The 22,034-nt window shown below is 37.0% G+C and overlaps 1 pseudogene; it reads right to left on the reverse strand.

Annotated features, from left to right (window-relative positions):
* Positions 1-16,521: 16,521 nt before the first annotated feature.
* Positions 16,522-20,271, reverse strand: LOC119542650 (annotated as a pseudogene).
* Positions 20,272-22,034: the final 1,763 nt, after the last annotated feature.

The following is a 22,034-nucleotide window of genomic DNA, read 5'->3' on the forward strand; positions in this document are numbered from 1 at the left end:
TTCCAGCCTAAGTAAAAAATCAATGGTTGCCTGTATAATCACATAAATATGCATTCACCACCACCATCTATATAAGGACATTCCCATTTCTTCCACAAAGAAAGAGGAAGAGGTGAAAAAAGTTAAAAGAAAAAAGAAAAAGAAAGAAAAAAATGACAACTAAAAAGCAACAAAAGAAAAAATAAAAGTACAATAAAAAAGTCAGACAACAACACCGGTGCCAAGAATTTCATACCCCTCCCTTATATCTTCTTCTTATAGACATTTAGCTTTGGTGTATTGCCTTTGTTACAATTAATGGAAGCATATTACAATGTTACTGTTAACTATAGAATATACTTTGCATTGATTGTATTTTTTCCCAATACTACCCCATTTTTAACACCTTGCAAAGTTGACATTCATTTGTTCTCCCTCTGTAAAAACATACTTGTACGTTTAATCACAATCACTGACCACTCCAGGTTTCACTAAGTTACACAGTCTCAGTCTTCATCTTCGATCTTTTCTTCTGGTGTTCTATGTGCCCCTAACCTTCTTCTTTCAACTGTAATCACAGTTATTCTTGCTCAGTGTACTTACATCGTTGTGCAACAATGACCCAATATTGTGCTTCAAACCTCTCTCTCCTGTCTTTTCCTATCTGTCTGTAATACTCCCTTTAGTATTTCCTGTAGAACAAGTATCTTGTTCACAAATTTAGTGTCTGTTTGTCTGAGAATATTTTAAACTCTCTCTCATTTTTGAAGGACAGTTTTGCCAGATATAGAATTCTGGTTGGTAGGTTTTCTCCTTCAGTATCTTAAATATATAATACCACTGCCTTCTCGCTTCCATGGTTTCTACTGAGATATTCACAAATAGTCTTATTGAACGTCCCTTGCATGTGATGGATCATCTTTCTCTTGCTGCTTTCAGAATTCTCTCTTTATCTTTGACATTTGATAATCTGATTATTAAGTGTCTTGGTGTAAGTCTATTCAGTCTATTGTGTTTTGGAGTTCACTGCACTTCTTGGATCTGTAATTTTATGTCTTTCATAAGAGATGGGAAATTGTCGGTGATTATTTCCTCCATTATTGTTTCTGCCCCTTTTCCCTTCTTCTGGAACACCCATGACACATACATTCATGTGCTTCATATTGTCATTTCATTCCCTGAGATACTGCTCATATTTTTCCATTCTTTTCCCTATCTGTTCTTTTGTAGGTAGGATTTCAGATGTCCTGCCCTACAGTTTGTGAATCTTTCCTTCTGCCTCTTCAAATCTGCTGTTGTTTGTCTCCATTTTGTTTTTCATCTCTTGTATTGTGCCTTTTATTCCCATAAATTCCGCCAACTGTTTTTTTAAATTTCAAGTTTCTTCTTTATGTTTGCCCAATGTCTTCTTTATAGCCTTCATCTCTTTTGCCATATCTTCCCTCAACTCATTGATTTGATTTTTTAATTGATTTAGGAGATTTGTTTGATTAATAATAAGCTGTTACAATTCCTGTATCACAGTTGAAGTGTACGTTTTTTCCTTTGACTGGGCCATATCTTCATTTTTCCTAATGTGATTTGTAATTTTTTCTTGTCTAGGCATCTGGTTTCCTTGATTACTCCAATCAGTTTTACCCAGACCAGAGGGGCCCAGGTCTCAGGAGGAGGCTGTATTCAATATCAGGTTTCCCTCAGGGTGAGACCCAGCAGATTGTCAGACTTTCTCTGAGGCCTCTAGACTCTGTGCTTTTCCTATCCTTCCCAACAGGTGGCACTTGTCAGTCTGCAGCTCCCCACTGAGGTACTGCCCCTTTAATTCTCAGTGCACACTGTCCTGTCCATGGGCTGAGGATGTCAGAAGCCAAGCTTACATTGTTTCTGGTCCTCCTCCCACCCCAGACACTAGGGTCTGAATTCTCTGAGGGAGGGCTTCCACTTGAGCTGGGCCTCATCCCCCTTTTCTTAGGGAAGATACACCCTTTAGGGAGTTATCTTCTACACTTGAATTCCTCCTTTGTCCCTCTGACTCTGTTAGCTCCACCCTCACCTGGGTCAGCACTGGTGATGGAAAATGACTGAGGCTTTCTCTAAGGAGCTACCTAGAATGAGAGATTAAAAAAGAAGAAAAAAGAGAAAGCCCTGTTTCAGAGCCAAACCCCAGCCCCCCTGTTTCACCAGACAACCAGGGTTGGTACTCTGTTCTCTGTGTCCCTTTTCTTGGGGCAAGCCATTTTACAGTATTCTGAGCTCAGCTGTCTCCAAAAGCTTCTGTTTTTAATTATTTATGTATTTTTTTTTTCCCATCAGCCCTGTCTCCTCTCTGCCAAGAGTGACCTCAGGGTACTTTCTTGCTTGCTCTGGTTTATCTGTGATTGTAGCTTGTATTCAGTAGTCTAAATTTGTTAATTAAAACCACAATTGGAGCTTGGTTGAGTTACTTTCCCTTACTCAAGGTAGACTGCTTTTTTTCCAAAGTTAAGTTTTCCAACTCAGCATGCCATAACAGTGGGGGGGGGGGGCACCACCTCTGCTGTTTGGGGAGCTTTACTTTCAGTTCTATGCCGCAATCTCAGCCATTCCACCCATTCTAGGCTGAAGTATGATGTGTGTTGTCACAGGTGTCTCCCAACAGTTATTGCAGACTATTTACTAGTTATTCCTGGTTATTTACTAGTTGCCTTGGGGTACTAACTAAATTCCACACCTCTCTGTGCTGTCATCTTGCCCTGCCTCCTTGATTAATTTTTAATGACAGAACATATGCTATGTGAATTTAGGAACCCTCTACTTTATAAGACAAACTCTTGATCTTGAGGCTTGCTCTTGTGATACTTATGGTTGTAAAGAGGAGGCTAAGCCCACCTATAACTATGCCTTCAAGTCATGTCCAGAGAACCTCTTTTGTTGCTCAAATTTGGACTTTCTCTCTCTAAGCCCAATTCTGCAAATAAATTCATCACCCTTCCCTGACATGGGACAGGACCCCCTAGGTGAGTCTCCTGGGTGAGTGGGACATGGATTCCAAAAATGGCCTGGTATCAAGGGTTTGAGAATGACTGTTTGACCAAAAGGGGGGCAACAAAATAAGATTGCAGTGGCCAAGAGATTTCAGAAAGGGTTGAGAGGCTGTCCTGGAGGTTACTCCTATGGAGGCTCCAGCTAGATATCCCACATGGCCACAGTATAGTAAGTCCAAGCCAACAGTCATCCCCCAAACCCTGGGTCCCTATATAAGACTCTATAAAAGTTTCACTCACTAAGTTTATTCTTCAGAAACTTAAATCCTCCAGAGTGTTCCTATGCTAGCTAAATCCCAAAACCCAGAGGCAATAGCTTCCTCAAGAACATTAACCAGTTGTGTTCCCTTTTCCCACAATGTCAACAACCCTTTTCTACATGAACAAGTTAGGGTGGTCACTGTCTAGACATCCCTGAAGATAAGTAAAGTGATCAAACTAGAGGAAAGGATAGCAACAGACAAGATAGAATTTAACAAAGGAGTATGAACATGGAATCTCTATATAATTTTCTTTTTCTTAGTTGCTAAGGTGTTGGAATACCTAGAGGGAAAGAACTTAACTGGTGGAACTGTGTCCCATTACATTCTTTGAAATTTGCTATATAGCTACTTGTTAAATTGTAATTTGAAATTTATCAGGTTTTTGTATATATGTTACATTTCACTGTAAGGAAATAACTGAAACTATGGTACTGTAATGCATAACATTCTTCGAAATTTCTTGTGCAACTACTTATTAAATCATACATTGAATGTGACCATGTTTTTGCATATATGTTATGTTCCACAATAAGGAAATAACTGAAACTGTGGAACTGTAACCGATAACATTTTTTGAAATTTGTTCCCTAACTACTTGTTAAATTGAACTTGGAAAGTTTTCACTTTTATGCAAATATGTTATATTCAAGAATAAAATAAAATAAAATAAAATAACCAAAAAACCCTTGCCTGGAAATGCCAAGATGGTAAAGAAATGGACTGCTACCTGAATCTGTGCTCCCCAAATTACAATTCTAAGACCCCAAATAAACACCTTTGTTGTCTTGCAAAAATAAAAAAGTAAATGATGTGTTGGCTTAAGTTGGATATTTTGTCTATTGACAAGTCCATTGTGGGAAAAGGTTGGGTACATTTGAATCCCTGTTACAAAATAAAAGGCCTATGAAATTCAAACAAAAAAATCAATTGGCCAAAGATGTGAGGGGCTGTTTCTGAATACTCTATTTGATTCCATTGGTCTCTGCATCTATCCTTGTGCCTTTGTTGTGCTGTTTTGATCACTGCAGCTTTGAAATAAGTTTTAAAGTCATTCTTCTTTTTCAAGTTGCTTTTGGCTATTTAAATAGCCTTAGCATCCAAATAAATTTGATGATTGGATTTTCCATTTCTGCCAAGTAGGCTATTGGAATTTTGATTGGGATTGAATTGAATCTGTAAATCATTTTGGGTAGAATTGACAACTTAATATTTAGCTTTCTAATCCATGAGCATTTCATGTTCTTTCATTTACTCAGAATTTTGATTTATTTAGCCAAGTTTCATAATTTTACATGTGTAAGTCCTTTACATCCTTGGTTAAATTTACTTCTAGATATTTGATTTTTTTTAGTTGCTATTGTAAATGGCCCTTTTTCATGCAAGTGTTTCACCTTGAGGAGAAAGCTTCCTTTCCTCTGTTCCATCTTTGGTAAACTTGATCTCTTTTATTGATTTTCACAGAAAATTTTCTCCTTAGCTTCTATCATTGGTTTAAAATCTCTACCTTAGTACCCCCTGTTCATTTTACTTTTCACCTCTGGGACTCATCCTGTTACATCAGTTCAATTTCTGCATTTTATTCTGTGAGTATTTTCCTGTCTCCAGTTTCTTCCCCATTCAGGTATCCCACCCTGGGATGCAAGTTGGGGTCATTCCAGAAAGGCCTGTTTTGTGCTTAGGTGGTCCAACCAAAAAGAAAAAAAAAAGACTGGATTGAGTGTGTACATCTTTGCCATCAGTATTACCATGGTCTTTCTTTCCATTGTGGCATTTTTGTATGTGGCACTCCTCAGCCCTTTGTGTCCTCACTGGGTCTATGCAGACTTGGCAACCTGAGCTTGGATGTGCATTGTGTAATAACTTGAAACTTTGAGTGGCTCTATGATCTTCATCTGCCACAGGAAGGACCAGGGCCATGCTGCCTCTGTGTGACCCTTAAGCTGTGTGGCTCAAAGTGAATTGGATCTGTCCAGACTGTCATATCCAGGTTGTCAATCACATACCTGATTTGATGTTTTTTTCTTTTTCATCAATTTAGCATTGGTGGAGTACTTTTCTACTATCTGTTGTACAACAGAGTTCCAACCAAGTAGGATCTGTCCTTTTATTTGTTGATTCTGAGGGAAGACTTTCCAGGGGATGTCTTACATTGCCATGTTGATTACACTCCCACAGCAACAAAAATTTGAAATCTTGGATGCAAATGGAAAGCAATAAGGACAGAGCTGAGAGCTGAGAAAGCAGAGCTAATAAACAACCCAATTTATGCTGCAGAACCCCCACCTCACTTTATGTCTAAAGAATCTTTAATTATTCAGCTCTCTCAAAGTGAAGAAAGGAGGATCTAGCATAAAAAAGATTGTTGAAATTCTGTTTAGGAAATATTAAGGTCCATACAGTCCAGCAATTGACCATTATCTACCCAGAAAGATGAAACAAAGAGGAAAACAGTTTCTCTGCCCTGAGAAAACACCAAACAGACCTGAAGGAAGACTACCATACAGGAAACAAGTAGATAAACCAAAAATATGTCTTCCAAGTACTGACACCACCATCCCTCACTGACCTCCTTAAATGCTGGAACCAGGCCTTCTTTTTCAAACAGAGAACAGGGAGTGACTTCTCTGAAGAAGATGACAAGATGACTACCCTAAGAGGAGAAGCCTAAGGATCCTAAATGAAACTGGATTAACCTAGCTTGATCATCCAATGGCAAACTCCACCATGGTCATATCCATTTATGGAGTTGGATCTTCCAGCTAAATTTTTTATCTCCCACTTCTGAATTTAATTAGGTGATCAAGGATTACCAGATAACTGAGAAAATATGTAATATGAAAGATATAATCCAACATAAAGAAACACAAAGTGGCAAAATTAAGGAAACATGGAGAAGAAAACTAAAAATGACACCAGTCACAACTATTAGCATACCCTGATAAAATTTGATATAACAAATGTGACACAAAAGCATTAGAAGAATATTCAGAGAACACAAAAAGTATTGAAATTACAAATATGATGGCAGAAATAAAAATATCAATAAAAAATTGGAAGATAGTTTGAAGAAATTGCTCAGAAATTAGATCAAATGCCCAAAGATGGGAAATAGGACAGAAAAGATGAGAACATCAGGGCACCAGTTGAGAAGTTCCAGAGAGAGAGAATAAAGAAAATAAAAGGCATTAATAAATGATTCAAGGAAATGTTCCAGAACAGAAGGTCATGCTCCTTTCCAAACTGAAAGATCCCTCCAAGTCCTCATCAAAAAGAAGAAAACAGACTTATGAAAAGGCACACCACTGAATTTTCAGAACTATGAAGAAAAAGACAAGATCCCACAAACTTCTAAGTCATACAGATTCAAGAATAAGAGAGGCTTCAGATTGATCAAAAGCAGCATTAGAATCTATGGAGCAATGGGGTGCCATCTTCAATATTCTGTGGGAAAATTACTTCCAACTAAATAATAAACTATGCCAATAAGTTAGAAATAGTAAAAGTAATCTTTTAGTTTTTATATAAGTAAAAAGTGTGTCATACCACTCTTACAAAAGTCATAGCTTAATTAGTAGAAATATTTTCAGTAAAATTTTGCAAGCATTAAAGGTTAAGATTGAATCTCTGATAACGCTGTGACCACCCTCCTTTGTTCTTGACTCACTTTTGGATCACCACCTGTGGGTCACCACCCATGGTTCAAACATAAATATACATTATGAATCAAAGGCTCTATAAATACTCTGTAACTTAAACTGGAGAGATCTTCTCATTTCATATCCAACAACATCTTGAAGGGACAGAAGTCCCCAAGCTTGGTAATGTTTCAATTTATTTTTACATTGTAAACTTGTTCCTTTTACCTTAAAAGCTCCCTGAGTAAATATGTTTAGAATTTGAATTCTTGTGTTGAGTGCTTTTACCTTTTAAACCATTTTCTGTCCCTATACTCTTATTTGAGTGGGAGATTACTTGATAAAGCCCAAACCAACTGAATCATGACCTGATAAGGCTCAGGCCTGTCCTAATGGAGATCATAGTTTTGAGGTGTAAAGAGACAAACCTGTGACAACTGGTGCCCAATGTGGGGCTCGAGACAAGAATAATTTTGATTTTGTACCTTGGTTAATTTTCCCTAGGAACTTTAGGCACTGTACAAATTAATGGCTCAACTTTGAAATTTTAATGTCACAGGATTACAAGTGTATACAGATATCAGCAGCTTGGATTCCAGGGCATCAAGATATAGTTACTGTATGAGTTGATGTAGGACCTTGGGGGAGTAGGCAGCAGGTATGCTAGGATTCAAATTGATCTTCAGGATGCAAACTGACAGCCACCAAGAGCAATAGCTGCCCATCTGCCCACCAAGAGAAGTTCAGTGAACAGCTGCAGCAGCAAAGAACTTTCCCAGCTAGAAGAGGAGAGGGGACAAGTGGCTCCAGTTTCCTGAGACAACTTTTGCAAAACTTTCCTCCCCCTTCAGCTGCCATGGCAACAGCAAAGAAGGCAGTGACAGAGAAAAGAAAGAGAGGAAAGACATGCACCCAGCTTTGCTTGCACCAGTTGCTGAACTTGGATGAATGTGAGTGGCAGCTGCCAAGCTGACCCCCTCCCACTTGTAACAGAAGAGGAGACAGTCATTGGAGTTGGGTGGCTGAGACCCATTGCTGACCAATAATAGCTGGGAAGCAAGATCGTCTGCAGGATCCAAGGAACCTTTTTGCCAGCTGAGCACTCAGTGACTGACTGAGACTTTTCAAAGCCGGTGCACATGCTCTTAAAGAAACTTTCCTTGCCAAAAGTCTCAGGAGGTGCGTGTGCTCCCTACTTGTCCATGCATTGTTGCAGCCCCAAAACTTCTGCAGACAGCTCCTGCTAAATGATGATACAGGTACTCCAAAAATACAATTTAACTTTGTATACAGCAATATATTATACTGAGGTGTCAGCTATTAAAACTCCTAATCGTTGGAAGATACATTCTGCTGGGATAGGAATAGTGAAAGGTAAATTTGACCCTAATTTTTCCATTAATAAACAATGGAGATCTCCCTTAGGGGACCATGCTGTACAATATGCAGAAATAAGTGCCCTAGAATTTGCTGTCAAAAAGCTATGTTGGACAAAGGCCAATTTTAATTGTTACAGACAGCAAGTATTTAACTAAAAGCTTTAAAGAAGAATTGGATATTTGCATATCAAAGAGTTTGTTAATAATAATAATTTAAAAAAACCCTGCAACATATAAGTAAATGGAAAGTTATTGCTAACGGTAAGTAAAATAAGTGCAGATCCAGTTGTTACACAAGCCAGGGCGCCAAAAACAAGGTATTTCTAGTCATACTAAAGCTAACCTTTTAGCAGACCAGTTGGCTGTACAAAGTAGTCATATGGTAGGAATAGTTAAAAAGTTACCAAGCCTGGGCAAGGAGCTGGAACAAGTCTTGCAATCAAAGAGTCCTAACCCTAAGGGCTATCCGGTAATATATATATCTTTTGGAAAATGGCAATACTATTTAATGAGATGAAGGGAAAAGGATTATTACTCTGGTAATGGAAAAAGGAAAATTGGCCCCAAAGGCCCACAATACATTTGAGACAATTCATAGAGAATGGGAAGCCACCTTAATTAAACTTAAAAATTACTACTTGTGGCCTAATATGATTAAAACAATCAGATATGTTGTAGTCAGTTGTGAGGAATACCAAGTAAGTAATGCTTCTTCCCAAATTCCTACTCCTCCAAAAACAATTTTTCATCCTGACAAACTTTTTGAAATGTTTTACATGGATTGTACTGGTCCTTTACTCTCATATCCTGGTTATGAACATATTCTTGTTATCATTGATGCTGGAATAGGATATTGTTGGTTATTCCCAACAAAGGCCCAAAATGCTAATGCAACTGTTAAAGCTCTCAACTTTTTACCAGGTACTGCAATTCCCAAGGTGCTGCATTCTGATCAAGGATCAGCATTCACTTCTGCCACTTTGCAACAATGGGCCAAGGACAGAGGTATACAGTTGGAGTTTAGTGCCCCTTACTACCCCCAAAGTAGTGAAAAGGTGGAAAGGAAAAATGGCATGCTGGTTTGTATATATTATGTCCCCCAGAAAAAGCTATATTCTTTAATGCAACCTTGTGGGGGCAAACATATAAGTGTGGATTATGTTGGAACCTATTGGTTCAGTATATCCATGAAGGTGTGGCCATGCCCTTTTCAGTGTGGGCCTTATTAGTTCACTGGAGCTCTATAAAAGCTCAGACAGAGGGAGCTCACAGCTAGCTGTAGCTGAGACAGACATTTTGAAGATGGCCATTGGAAGCTGATGCAGACATTTTGGAGAATGCCATTTTGAAACACAACCTGGGAGCAAGCAGACACCAGTCATATGCCTTCCCAGCTAACAGAGGTTTTCCAGATGCCAATGGCCTTTCTCCAGTGAAGGTACCCTTTGTTTATGGACACTTCATGGCCTTAAGACTGTAGCCCTGCAACCAAATAAACCCCCTTTTATAAAAGTCAATCCATTTCTGGTGTTTTGCATTCCAGCAGCATTAGCAAACCAGAACAAATGGTAAAATAAAATGAGTCTTAACTAAACTGTCTTATGGATGGCCTCAAAAGTGATATCTACTTATCCCTTTTTTTCAATTTTCCCTCAATAATATACCTTTCTCATGAGCTCATCAAATGCCTCATGAGTTGATGTGTTAATTCTAATTTGCCTTTTACAAATGTAGATGATTCTAATTTGTCTAGAGAAGAACAATTATCTTTACTGCAGGAACTGAGAGAGGAACTTATACCCACTGCATCATTCTCCTCCACTTCTGGCTAGAAAACTTTCATTGACCGATTCATTCAGGAGAGGGTACAGAAGTACACTCCCCTACATCCATGATGGAAAAAGCCTACTGAGATTCTAATAGTATTTGATTATCATTCTGCCAAGATATTGGATCCTCTTGGCCAATGATGAAAAGTTATTATTGATAATTTGAAGCCCACCGCTCATTATGGAAAGATATACACCAGTCCTCAACTTTCAGGATTGGATGATTTGGAATAGGGCAAAATATACTGAGTTTTTTGTGAAGAATATCCCAATATTGATTTAGAGGATCCAGGATGGGAAAATGAAGAAATCTTGAAAATCACTGCACAGGCGAGGTTTAGATATTTTTTATATATCTTGTGTGCTACTTCTACACAAATAATTTGTTGGTTCCTGTTTAGACTAATACTTATTGGACTTATCCTAGGGTTTAGTCTATCAGCAGTCTTTTGATTGCAATGGAAAAAATGTTATACATTAACCTTATACCCATATTAGTCAAGAATGTTCTGAATTATATTGTGTAGAATCTAGAGGATGTGAAGAAAAAGACTAACTTATTTGTGAAGAAATTATTCTACATCAACCTTGTGGCAACAAAACTGGGAGTAAATGTCTGGTAACCAGAAAAACAGTTTCATCTTACTTAAAATTCATTCCTTTAAAGAATGGCAGTTATGTGGTTATGTCAGATACTATAAACTGTAATATACCTCCATATCAATCATCAATTGTCACTGTCAATGAGACTGTAACATGCTTTGAAAAAGTTTAATGAAACCTTTGTCTAATGAACAAACTGTTGTTTTGGGTAACTTTCAAATACCAAAAATTCAACTGAGATTTCCACACCTAATTGGAATCTTACCTAAGCTAAGAAAATTGAAGTCAAGTTCACTAATACTTGGTCTAGCACTGAAGAACAATAGAGGGCATAAAGGCTGACCTTCTTAGACTGCATTTACATGAGGGGATGCTCCAGAGTGGATAAAGCAACTAGGAGAAGCACTGGAGGACATCTGGCCTGCTGCAGCCTCAGCCACTAAACCAAAACCAGTTTTTGAGTACTGCCACCAAAGGCATCTTTGGTGGAGTAATTGATATATTAACTTATGCTAAGCCCATAGTCATCCTAATAATTATTATGGTATTAATTTTCAAGATTCTGACATGGCTTCCAAATTCTCAGTAAGGAAGGAACAGTAAGTGACCATGGAGAGGGACAGGAAATACTGCTGTTTTACAGCATCTACATAAAACATTAATTCAATGCCTTGATAAAGAAGAATGTAAGTGGAAACTTCAATCTGCTCTATTAACTCTGTACACTCCTCATGCTATGTTAGGAACCTGATATATCATTTTGATAGTACATTTACTGTAACTAAGACTAACAAATTTAGTCTGAAATATATATGTAAAATATGTGAAGAAGAGGTCCTGAAAAAAAGACACCTGTTTTATGATACTAATCCAACATCTGAGTGGTTCCTTCCATTGAAAACAGAAAATAGCACCCAGGTTACTATTCAAAGGCTAAAGAGATATTTAATAAGTTGTCATGATGCACACTTTGCCTTGCCATCACCCATTCCTTCTAGTAAGACCTCTAGGTAACATGAGGACACCCAACCAGGTGTGGAGCTTTGCAAACAAGCATGACTGACACCTGATATTGAGCCCACATGTCCCAGCAACAGCTCCATTTCCACTGCCAAGAAAACTGCCACATCTGCTGAGCATTCTGATCTGCCAGAACACCTTTGCAGCCAGACAGGAGATCCCATATCCATTGCCATGGAGATCTTCCAGGATGACAATCTCAATAGCCTGTAACTCTCCAGGGCCTTAGGGATGTGACAATGACTACAACCCCACATCAGACTTTGATTTTCTTTGCTATAAACATGCCAATTGGTGTGGTGGTAAGTTTAAATCTAAATGTAATCCTTTCCAGTATACTATAATTACTGGTTTGGGGACACTCCTAAAAAGGGGAACAAAGCAATTACATGGTATTTGGATTTTGACCACCCTGAATTAAATAAGCCAGTAACAGAATACTGTAAATATCCTTTAGATTTTAATCTGGGTATAAGAACTCTACTGTCAGACCCTATGGATAAAGCAGTCTCTATTTTAAATAAATGGGCTACTAACCTGGTTAAATGCCTCCTACCCACAGGTATAACCAATTTCTGAAAGGGTAAGAATTCCAGAAGGCAATGTTAATTAGTTCTCAGGGAATGTACTTAGGAGAACAAGGAGATCCAAATATCGATCAAATAAAAGATAGAATAGAATAGGTAGAAAAATAGAGAAGAGTCAGCTGGAGAGGGTGTTGCAGAATAATATCCATACTGAGGAATCTGAAAATGAGGAAGCTGACTCCTTCTGATGCTTTCTGTTCTGATGGTGAAGAACCATTTATTCCTTCTGATATAGAAGCATATTTAACAGAATTTTTACCCCAAAATACTCAAGCACAATTTCCAAATTATAGAAAGTGAAAAGCCTTACTATAATAACTGGGACAGATGAATAATATAGTTTGAGTCCTATATTAGAAGATTTTACTGAGAGAAAGACTGAACAGGCCCAAGCAGAGAAGGAAGAGGTGAGAGACATAATATGATGTAATGGCTAGACTAATTATAGAATAAAATAATAAAGCTATACTAATAAGTTAGAAATAGTAAAAGTAATCTCTCTTCTAATTTTTAGTTTTTATATAAGTAAAAAGTGTGTTTTATCAGTTTTACAAAAGTCATAGCTTAATTAATAGAAATATTTTCAGTAAAATTTTGCAGACATTCAAGGTTAAGTTTGAATCTCTGATAATGCTGTGAATACCTTCCTTTGTTTTTGATTCACCCATGGTTCATTTTACAAACATTCAAGGTTAAGTTTGAATCTCTGATAATGCTGTGAATACCCTCCTTTGATCTTGACTCACCCATGGTTCACCATGCATAGTTCCCCACCTGTGGTTCACCACCTGTGATTCAAACATAGAGCATGGCTTAATTCAATGTACCCTAAATCAAAGGCTCTATAAATACTCTGTAACTTAAACTGGAGGGGTCTTATCTCATATCCAGCAACAACTGGAAGGGACAGAAGTTCCCAGGCTTGGTAATATATCAATTTATTTTTACATTGTAAACTTATTCCTTTTACCTTAAGTAATCCTTTAATAAGTGTGTGTTGAATTTGAATTCTTGTCTTGAGTACTCTTTACTTTTGAACTATTTTCTGTCCCTATGCTCTTATTTGAGTGGAAGGTTACTGGATGAAGCCCAAACCAACTGAATCATGACCTGATAAGGCTCAGGCCTTTTCTAACAGAGACCATAGATTTGAGGAGTAAAGAGATGAACGCTGTGACACCACTATGAGCATTGGTATGCAATTATCTGTTCAAGTCACTGCTTCCAATTCTTTTGTGTATATACCCAGTAGTGGGGTTGCCAGGTCATATAGTAGTTATATACTTACCTTTATGAGGAACCACCAAACTATCTGCCACAGTGGCTGCACTGTTTTATGTAACCACCAGCAATTAAAGAGTCTGTTTCTCCAAATCCTCTCCAACACTTGCTACTTTCCGTTTAATAGCAGCCATTCAAATGGTTCTGAAATGGTATCTCAGTGTAGTTCAGATTTGCCTTTCACTGATGACTTGATGTTGAACATTTTTTCATGTGCTTTCTGGCATTTTGTGTAGGTTCTTTTTAGAGATGTCTGTCAAAGTCTTTTGCCCAAGTCTTTTGCCTATTTTTAATTGTTGTTTTTTATTTGTTTGTTTTTGTTTATGTTGGAGGATTTCTTTATACATAGTGGATATTAAGCCTTTATCAGATATGTGGTTTCCAAATATTTTCCCCCATTGTATAACTTATCCTTTAACTTTCCTTCTTGCTTTTTGAGGTCTCATTAATCTATTTTTTCTTTTGTTGCTTGTATTTTGGGCATAAAGTCTAAGAAGCCATTGCCTAGCACTAGATCTGTATGATCTAGGATCTATGTTTACTTCTAGGAGTTTGATAGTTCTTGCTTTTATACTTAGGCCTTTGTTCCATTTTGAGTTGATTTTTGTATATGGTGTGAGATGGGGTCCTCCTTATTCTTTTTTTTTTTTTTTTTTTTTGGAAATGTAGATCCAGTTTTCCCAGCAGTACTTCCTGAAGGAACTATTCTTTCCCAATTGCATGGCCTTTGCCACCTTGTCAAAAAAAACCAGTTGTCTTTAAATGTGAGAGTTGATTTCTGAGCTCTCAATTCCATTACATTGGTCTGTATGTGTAATACGGGTGATTGGGTACTATGTTCACAACTTACTGTGAAATTGTTCAGAAAAAGAAAAGGTCTTTGTACTGTACTTGCAAATTTTTGTACAGGGTGAGATTATTTCAATGTTTATAAAAAGTAGGGAAAAAGTCCCTGTCCTTTGGGATGTTTTATTTCAACAAGAGGGGCAAACAAAACATAAAGAAATTAGTAAAATATCCTGTATATCAGATGACTTTAACTTGAGCCCTGGGCCACTCCCACATTTAGAGATGAAATAGCAGAGAAAGAACTAGCAAGAGAGACTGAGAAGGGGCAGTCACTGAGGTGTGATGTAAAACAGAAGCTGAGAGAGAAAACATTTTCTGGAGCTCTGAAGTGGTTCACTTTTCCAAATACTGTTGAGAGATCAAGGAAGATGAACATATGATCACTGGATTTGCTACAAGGAGTCATGGGGAAGTCAAAAGACCAGTGTTAGCTGAGTGAAGAAAAAGCCAGATTAGAAAGAGGAAAAAGAGAATGGGAGGTGAGGGAGTGGAGTTAGTTTCTGAGATCCTCCTAGAAGTCTTGATGTAAAAGGGAGCAGAGAATGAGGATGTAGCTGGAAAGTTATGAAGGGGTCAACAGAAGGTTCCTTGCAAAAATGGGAGATTACTGGAGCAGTTTGTGCAATGATCGGAGAGATCCAGCATAGAGGGAGCAACCCATGATGCAGGAATATTCAGCCTACCTCAGAATAGTTGGAAGGGATGGACTGAGAAACAAGTGGAGACACCACCAATGGCAGGAGCAGGGGTCCTTTGCCCAGATGACAGGGAACCAAGGAGATTGGGCCGGGGGGGACACACTGGCCAGCTTGGCAGTGAGGAGAGGAGAATTGTATGAGGTTTCCGCTATTCTCTCAGGGTAATATGAGGCCAAGTCATCTTCTGAGAGCAGAGATTAGGGTGTGGGAGGGGAATCCAGAGGGTTGCTGAGACTTTGAAGAGAGAGGAGGAGGAATAAAATGGTAATAGTCAGTTTGGACAGTGGGGAGACCAACACAAAAGGACTGCAGAGCAGTGACTGAGATGGCCAGGCAGATTTGAGCATTCTTTTCTGATGATTTGCAATTATGAATTTAATGTGAGACCTGTCAGGTTGCTTGTGAATTTTCTCAGGCTATATCTAGCTGTTTAGGTACAAGTGAGGATATAGGAAATATTGAGTGCCTAATCTTTTTCCTTTTTTTTTTTTTTTGGAATACCTATTTTTTTCATCAGAGACACTAGATAGGTCTTAAACAAAGAAGGACAAGGTATCAGATGCAAAGTCTTTAATAAAGATGTTTGCATTCATTACAACATACATAATTTTGCACTTTATAGTTAATTAGCCATTATTTCAATACTCACAAATTCATCTGCCTCGGGGCTTAGTCATGATGTCTGAATCTAAATTAATAAAATTAAGGAATAGCAACAGCTCATCTAATCATCTTTTTATACCTTCATGATCAGCAGGATACATATGACAGTTCCCAAAGGTCTATTATAGATTGATATATAAATTGTGAGCCTTCTTTTATAGCAGTATATAATCAAGATTGCTATGAAAGTATTTAAACTAAAGGTCACACAGTTTATGAAAACCAAATTTTTTATTCATGCCTTTAACCTATACCTACTTTTAGCCATTTTTCAACCTGTTCTTTATGAATGTTATATTGCCCAGCAAATAGTGTTCTTCTTCACTGCTTTGGAGATGACTGAACAGATAAAGGCATCAGATTCCTACACAGTTGGGGTTTTACCTAAGAACAATTTGTTTTATGATAGTCTTTTGTTACATTTTACCAAATACTGGGGAATACCCATATAATTCAAGATTATTTTAGGTTATTTCTTTGATTGAGAACTGAATATATTGAAGATGTATTTGATAACCAAGATTTTTGATAATTTTCAACAGCATTAGTTCTATTAACAACCAGAAAACTGTTGTAAGCTTAACATCCGACAGTGAACACATTAGTAAACATGAGCCTTGGGAAGAGAGAGCATATTTGATTCTCCTTCTGGAAATATGTTACTGGTTTCAAGGGGGAAAAAAATGGTCATGTGACCCCTCACTTAACTACTTCTTTATGTGAAAAAGAGGCAAAATGAGATGCAGAAGGAAAACTCTGCAGTTACTCTATAACCTTGAACACACTGAGTGACATCTTTGTTCTGACAATAGTTTCTCCATGCTATCCTATGGATAAAGGTGAAACAAACCACAGAAAGGTTAAAATATCTTCACAGTAATATGTATACCTTAAATCTTTGGGAGACTTAAGTACTTTATCAATAAATAAGGCTGATGGTATAGGTAGATGCAGATATTGTTTTTCATTAAATGAAGATGAATACAGAGGATTCCACTGCTCTGAAGCCTCACTCATGCACCAGGATGCTGAACATATCTGTTGAATTATGTGCACTTTTACATCTGCAATTATAACATACACTCACATTTCCTTGTTCTAAAAGTAACTCCAAGATTTGACAAGGTACATTGTGGAAAAGCTTAAAGGTTGTATAAGTTCTCTAAAATAAATTGGTGAGGAAGAAGCGTGAGATTCTGAATCAGTTAAGGTAGCTTGTTTCCTCAAGGACTAACATAATACTTTATTTAGTATAAAACTAAAATTGCAATTTTTAATTCTCGGTATCATCCTTTGGGCTTTGAAATCCTCTCACACTGCCCACATACACACGGGGGTAAAATAGTCTTAATACTTGAAAACATACCATACTCTAATGCCTTGTGAACTGACAACCCTCTTTGCACACTTTACATCTTCTGTGAGGTCATCTTGCAGCAAAATTGAGAAGGAGGCAGTGAGGAACGAAAACAACTGTCTTAGAAATTTTATTATATATTTAGGTCTAGTCAGCTTTCCTTTATTAGACTGTGGCAGGAATACTAGGAACTTAATGTCCAAAAACAAATTGTCCAAGTGTACCAGGCACTGTAAAAAAAACTTGATTAGTAATTTCTTATTCAGAAATTGCACTTCTAGGAATTTTTACTAAAAAAAAAATAAGATGACATGCATCCAAAGAATATGTAGAAGGCCTTTTGTAACAATTTTAAAAAGGGGAAAAGGGAGAAAACTGAGTGTTTGACCATTGGAGTGGATCACAAATTGTGGAATATTCACATGATACAATTCTAGGCATGCTCTTAAAATCATAATACAGGCAGACCTGTATTTGTTGATATGGAAATTATTGTCAGTTATAGAAAGCAAATTGTAAAGTAGTATATAGAATAAAATTTCCTTTTTCTGAAAGTAAACAGTTATGTATTTGTAAGTGTGTATATCAAATATGCAGGATACAGTTCTATAATCATATACATGATTGATATGTATTCTGGAAGAATAAATACCAAAAAAATTAGTGGTTATAAATCACTGGATAGTAAGATTAAGGATGATGTTTTTCTTATCTGTATTTTATGATTTTTATTCACTGACCATAGATGATTATATATACTGAAGTATTTAAAAATTATTTGGATTTAGACAAAGAGAATATTCTAAAACTATTCTTCTTTACTAGCAATTTATCATTAAAAAATGTAACAAGTTTGCAATCCTTATCCAGTATTATATGCCCTAAAGACTCCACATGCTCTTTCTATTGTTATATGAGTTCAATAAACTATTTGATACACCTGAAATAAATAAATACATAAATTAAATTGTTAGTATGATAATATATAGGAACTGTATTTTTTGGAGATGCAAACTTAAGAATTTAAAAAAGATATGTCATAATATCTTTTATTCACTTTAAAATCCTTAAGTAAAATATACATGGGTATATATATATATATATATATATGCACACAAATACATACACATATAAGAAGCAAATATGGCAAAATGTTAGCAAATACTAATAGTATGTGATGGGATATGAGTATTTATTATAATAATGTCTCTAACTTTCTATATATTAAGAACATTTCATAATAAAAGGTCAAAACCAACTAAAAAAGACCATACAAACAAATTATTCCTATACCTCCCCCAAATAATTGGGAAGAAGACATTGTTCTTGAAAAACCATTAATAAAGCCATTTATGATAAATTAATAGGTCATTCCAAAAACATTTATATACTTAAAAACACCAAACTTTTATGATTTCAGACCTTTAATTTTTTACTTTGGGAATTATGAGGTAGATAACACTGAGTATTTAGAACCTGAGATGGAGTTTTTCTAGGTGCCTGATGAACCCTTGCAGACTTTTACGTTTGTGTGGAGTCTCTATTCCTGTAATATAACCCATGGGTCCTGTGCCTTCACTCACACATTATCGTGTCTTACCGCTGCAGGGTATACCACAGGTGTTAACTGCTCCTGGGGTTTTGCCATCATTACACCAGTAGCAGCTATTGATCTGAAAAATCCCATAATCAGTGCTTTGGTCTCCAGGATTGTAGTTTGTAGCTCTTGTGTTATAAACACTCTCCCATTCGACCAAACACACCCCTGAAAAGAATTTATTTTTAGTAATAAGGACACAACATCAAATCACTAACACTGTATACCAAAATTAGTTCTATTTAGCTAATTCTATTTAACTAATGATTTATTTTATAAGTTTAAAGATGTATTCAACTTGCAAAATATTGTAACACTTAAGAGTTAAAGGGCTCTAAAACTTGTGTGATGAAAATCACCTTGTAACACTAATGAAGCAAGATAAAATGCATTTATAAATGTTTAAGTGGGTGTTTCTTCTATTGCCTTTACCCTTTCCCTATCCCTAGAATAGAAAAATCAGCAGGCTTGTTTAGTGGATTTTGTAAATTCATAGTTGATGCTTAGGCCAATGGGAATAACTCTTGATTATAAGAAATTAGGATTTTCTGAGAGAAAGAGAGTTTCTTAGAATTGCTAAAGGTAGGTTTGAATAGTCAGAATCTGGAATACAAGAGTAAGAGAATAGGAAAGTCTATTTCTTCCATCCACTCATTCATCCAAAAATAAAGATTCACAGCAAAGGTTTGCATTCAGTCCAAGAAGTGATCATTCAGGCCAACAGAGGTTATGTTGACAAATATGGACTAAAATATAAAGTGACTTTTAACTCAGGGCACAACTTAATCCAACAGGGGGAATAAGCATAACAAAACATCTTTTCATGCTCAGTTTCAGGGATCCTCATATTACACAGTCCTGAAGAGAAATAGGTTCCTACTGCCCCTTGAATGGAGAGGTCAACATAATTTTTAAATCTTGCCATTAAAAATCCCATGTCATAGCAGGAGAATTAAAAGAAAAAACTACACATCACTGTAGGTTCTCAGAACTTGAGACCTAATGAGAAATGTCTGGAGTCAAGCATTGAGGACTAGACAGAAACATTCCATGCCCTCATATTTATCTTTTAGTCAACATAGGTGTGCCATTGAAACTGGGGCGCTTGGCAAAATCAGTGGAACCAGAAGAGAATACAACAGTTCCCACTGAACTTAGAATGGTAGGAGTTTTGCCCTTCCATGCCCGTATCCCTGCATCTGGTATCGCTGACTATACAGGAACAAGTTGATGTTTTCACTGGTGCAAGTAATCAAAGCCTCAAAGAAATAAAAAAAAATCCATTCACTCAATGGTCCTTTTTATTGTCCTCCTCTCTTAGAATTTGTTCCTGTTCTGAAATTTATCTGAAAGCAAGGAGAAGAGCAGACTTAAAGTTTGGCAGGCTGATTCCCATGAATCCATCCATTCCATGTCCTTTCAGAATTTTGGCAAATTCACCCCTTTCAAACTTCTTGCCCTGGGCAGACAGCAGAACAGAGGAATAACCCCAGAACAAGGAGAGCCTTCATGTTGACTGGGAAGCTGACCTCTAGGCTGAGTAGGGCAAGATGATCCTATTATAACATCTGTTAGTGTCCTTCTTTTCCCAGCAGTTTGGGGGCTCCACCCTTTGAGCTATGTGGAAAGCAAGAATGGTTTATTGGTACACTGACATTAAAATGCTTTTTGTTTTTTTGATGATTGATGGCATGATGTCCTAAGAATTACCAACAACAAAATGATGAAATGACATTGCTTAAAGAGGTGCTCAGGAAAAACCGGAAAGAAGCACTGTGTCCAAAACAGGAAGTTGTTTCTATTTTATTATGAATTTGAGCAACTATAAGGAATAAAACACCTAATGAACATTTTATACTGCTTCAAATGAGCCCTGATCTTTGTTTAACATTCATTTTCAAGAATTTGTCTTGTGTGTATTCACTATTTGTATTCACCTTTTTCCTTAAAATTATTTTATATACACTTTTCTATGAATGGATATGACACATGTGCCTGTCACTTTAACAGGTAGTCAAAAGAACTGCTACTCCAAACAGAATGAGGAGAACTTTATTAACAGTAAAACAATTTGTGAATAGGGCAATACCAATTAAAAATGTTCCAAAGTGTTGGGAGTGGGGGGCATGGGAGAAGAAGGAAACTTGTCTGAAACTGACTGGTCAGAACCTAGGCCTTTTTGTCTTGTGTTATTCACTGTAAGTCTCATCCTCCTAGTTTTGCATTTCTAAAGATTGATTGTGTCAGAGTAGGGTGTTTACCTTGTGTCCCTCCTTTGCTGGGAAACATTTTGTAACCTACCACCTGATGGTCAATTTAGAGTTCCTTTCATATTTACACTTTGCATCAAGCTCTTTATAGGAAGCATCTCTGAAGAAAATTGATTTTGAGCTGTCCCATGGGGCTAGGGGCATATCCTAGGCTTCCACATAGCTCAAAATGTAGCTGAGAAGTTAGGATTTAAGGGCTGATTGTGATTACTAATCATTATATAGATATTCCTTTTTACTTTCTGGTATATTAAAGTAGACAGAGGGAAATACCTGAAACCTGAACTAGAATCCAGCTGCCTTGATCTCTGATAATGATTGCATAGCCTTTATCTTGTGCCCTTGTGATTGTAAAAACCTTGTGACTAACCTTCGCTTGTACCCAATTATCCAGTTTTTCAACCTTAAAGTCTTATGATCACTAAAGACAGCCCCTAAGGCTTATTATTTTTTTTTTTTTTCACTTAAAATAAAAAAGTTTATTTCTTGCTCAAGGTCCCTCCCCATAATTTTGTAGGGAAGGTTCTGCTAATAATCAAACCAGGCAGGCTGACAGAGCAGATACCATCTCTAACACTGCCACTCACCATGCCAGTGAGGGGAAAGGATTGCTGCAGGACTGTGAATGGGTATGGTAGGGTGAATTACATACATCAGAAAAAATATTTTGTTAATCTTTATCCAGTCCTGTGGGTTTAAACACATTGGAAATAGGACCTTTGAAGATGTTATTTTTAGTTAAGATGTGGCCCAATTGAATGAGGTTGGGTCTTAATCCTTTTACTGGAGGCTTTATAAAAAAGAAACCTAGTTAAAGAAGAAGCTAAAAGTCAATAGAAACTGGAAGAGAAAGGAGAGAATGTCACCATGTGATGGGAAAGCCAAAGAACCCAAGGATTGCCAGCCAGCAAGAACACCACTGACCTGGGAGGAAGCAAGCCTTCTAGCCTCTGAAAACATGAGCCAATAAATTCCCATTGCAAAGTCAATCCATTGTGTTGAAT

The sequence above is a fragment of the Choloepus didactylus genome, chromosome 8 (genome assembly GCF_015220235.1).
Source record: "Choloepus didactylus isolate mChoDid1 chromosome 8, mChoDid1.pri, whole genome shotgun sequence".
Taxonomy (NCBI): Eukaryota; Metazoa; Chordata; class Mammalia; order Pilosa; family Megalonychidae; genus Choloepus; species Choloepus didactylus.